Source organism: Callithrix jacchus, chromosome 12 (genome assembly GCF_049354715.1).
Source record: "Callithrix jacchus isolate 240 chromosome 12, calJac240_pri, whole genome shotgun sequence".
NCBI lineage: Eukaryota > Metazoa > Chordata > Mammalia > Primates > Cebidae > Callithrix > Callithrix jacchus.
Window position 1 is genome coordinate 44,788,354 of NC_133513.1, and position 3,651 is coordinate 44,792,004.

Below are 3,651 nucleotides of genomic sequence, written 5' to 3' on the forward strand. Positions count from 1 at the left end.
TTTGGGATTCTGTTAGACCGAGAAAGACCACTGAATTTATCTACATGCATTAGGAAATGTTAACTGTAGGATAAATCACAAGTAAAACAAAAAGCATACACACAAATAATAAAGTTTACAATACAGTGAGTAAATATATATACTATTTAAACCATAAATCATATAGTGCCTTGCAGTACTATAAAACAAAATTGTTTTAGTGAGATTTGTTTCTCATGTGTCACACATGTGATGGATTACATAGAAAACGGCTGTTAGAAGATTTAGGAGAAAACAAGTTGCTCTGTTTTTTGAGACAGCAAAATGACATGAAAAATGCAACAAATGATTGCAAGACTGACTTTTTATTTTCAAATTGGTGAAACTTATGATTCGCATTTACAGGAATCAAACTATATTTAGGTAGGAAAAAGGTATAACAAATTGACTTTACCACAACTTAGTTGTCACTGAAGAGAAACTCATGGTGAGGAGAGAATTTCTATACTTTTTAGGAGAGTATTTCAGTACTTTTAATGCATCAACACCACTAGAATTAACTAAGTTTGATGAAAATTCAAAACGGGATGTTGAAATAAGCCATTAGCCCAAGGGATCTTCATTTACAGGACAAAATATTATTAGACTATATTATTTTTTATTTATTTTGAAATAATTTTAGACTTACAGATGACTTGCAAAAATCATGTCTGCACACCTGCACCAAGCTTTCCATGACTTTAACATCTCACATAACCATGCTGCAATGATCAAAACTAAGAAATTGATAATACTAATAACTAAACTGCAGACTTTATTCAGACACCCTTAGTTTTTCCACTAACGTTCTTTTGTTGTTATTGTTCCAAGATTGTACATTGCATTTAATTGTCATATATCTTTGTAAAATTTATATTAAATTCCTTTTATTCTTTGTCTTGGTGACCTTGATGCTTAAAATGAGCTGGCCAGGTATTTGTAAAACGTTTACCAATTCATATTTGTCTGGTGTTTTGTTGTGATTAGACTGAGGTTATACATTTTGGGAAGAACACCTAAGAGGTGATGGCCTTTCATACTGCATCATTATTAAGGGCCCACAATATCAATGTGACTGGTGATGTTTACCACCATCACTTGACTAAGGTCATGTCCACCAGGTTTCTCTACTATAAAAGCACTGTTTCCTTTACACCTTGCCTTACTCTATTAGTTAGGTGACTCACTAAGTCCAACTCATACCTAATTGGTAAGGGACTAAATTCCACCTTGTGGAAGGAGAAGTATGAACCATAGAAATTCATAAAGATTAAAACAACCGTAATAATTAATATAGATTAAAACCACCAGAATAATTAGTAAAGATATTGGGTGAGATTCCTTGAAGTTACGCAAATATCCTGTGTCCCTTTAATATTTCATCTCCAAAATTTAGGATTTATCAGTGGATCCTGGGTGCAGCAGGTATTAATTATTGTGTTCTAGTGATAATTTTCCATTTCTCCCATTCTTCTATGATTATTAAAATTCTTCTGTAAGAAAGAGTTAGCATTTGTCTTTCATCTATTGTTTTATTCAATTAAGTAGTTGTTATTAGTATGGGTTTATGGATATTAATTTTATTCTTTGGTTATTACCCCAAACTACCATTTTTTTATATATGGTTCCAGCTTGAGTCACTGGGAGCTCTTGTGGATTGGCCCCTGTGACCTGAAGCCGTGAAGTACAATGCTCAGAAAAGTACAGCAAAAAAAATACTTCTGACATAATAAGTAAAATTTGATCATAGGTTCCTTTGATCTAGGACCTTCATGAAAGAAGAATGTTCCCTGCAACAGATTTCAGGAAGTGCTCTTTAATGCTATCAGAAATATATGGGGTTTGGGATCCTGCCAGACTCAGAAATATCAGACTCATGCTGATATTTTTCTGTTTTTAAAAGCATTTCTTACATGTTGGCATCAAAAGATGCACTAGGCTTATCTTTTATTCTTCCTGTCTCAGTCTTGAAATCATCCATTTCTCCAAGGAGCCCAGAATTGTGTTTAGAAATAAAAAGTGAACACTCTCTGTCCCTTTCCAGAAATATATAAAATGTATACAGATGTATAAATATACACACATGTATATATATATATGCCTATGTATGTATATATACATACTGATTTCTGTATCTATGTATCTGTATATACATTTTTAAAGTATGAGTTTATACTCATATACTCAACCTCAGCCCAGCACCATGACTTCATTCTGGCATTTCTCCAATGCTTATTTGTAATGTCTTTCTATGGAAGTGAGAAATTTAGCTTTTATTCCCTAAAAATATTTTGTTTTTTCAAAACGTTGTGTATATGTAAAGTAGTTTTCAAATGGCTTACCAATTAAAATACACTGTTTATGTACAGTTCCTTTTGCCTTTTGCCCCATGCTGTGTGGCTGAAGTCACTGTTTTCTGGAGATAATTATGCCAGTTTCTCTTTCCCACATCCACTAGTGTGGTTGTGTTATACATTTGTAATACAGTTAGATTCATTTGTCAAAAGCCTACATTACTTCTTGGGTTGTTGAAAACTGCTGACTTCGGCCTTCTTGTTATCAATTGAGAGAAAAGTGTTGAAACCTCTAACTCTAATCACAGATTTATTTATTTCTCATTTCAGTTCTACCAGTTTTTCCTTATGTGGTTTGAATCTTGGCTAGGAACATACACTTTTAGTGTTAATACATCTTCTTGGAGAATTTAATCCTTTTATCATTAATTCATGTTTACCTTTGTTCCTGATAACATTTGCCTTGAAGTCTCTTTGTTTGCTTGTGTGAAATCATTATTTCTTTTTCCTTTAGCAATTTATGTTTTTTTAATTGCATTTTAGGTTTGGGGGTACATGTGAAGAACATGCAAGATTGTTGCATAGGTACACACATGGCAGTGTGATTTGCTGCCTTCCTCCCTATCACCTATAGCTGACATTTCTCCCCATGCTATCTCTCCCCAACTCCCCACCCTTCACTGTCCCTCCCCTATTCCCCCCAACAGACCCCAGTGTGCAGTGCTCCCCTCCCGGTGTCCATGTGTTCTCATTGTTCAACACCCGCCTATGAGTGAGAACATGCAGTATTTCATTTTCTGTTCTTGTGTCAGTTTGCTGAGAATGATGTTCTCCGGGTTCATCCATGTCCCTACAAAGGACACAAACTCATCGTTTTTGATTGCTACATAATATTCCATGGTGTATATGGGCCACATTTTCCCTGTCCAGTCTATCATCGATGGGCATTTGGGTTGATTCCAGGTCTTTGCTATTGTAAACAGTGCTGCAGTGAACATTTGCTGGTGGGAGTATAAATTAGTTCAACCATTGTGGAAGACAGTGTGGCAATTCCTCAAGGACCTAGCAATTTATGTTTTTTAGTTACCATACAGTACAATTGATCTACTTGATATATACTTCAATGTATGAATGTATGCATTCACCAACACAATAAGGAAACAATAATTTTTTTCTCAAACAGACCTTTGTCCCTTTGTGGACACACCCTTAAACCCACTCCTAATTCCTGGCACTTGATGATCTATTTTCTGTCATTAGAACTCTATAAACTCTATAAACCTATACATTTTTCTGTAAACATAAAACTGCTGTGAAAATAGTCTGTTTTGAAAAATGC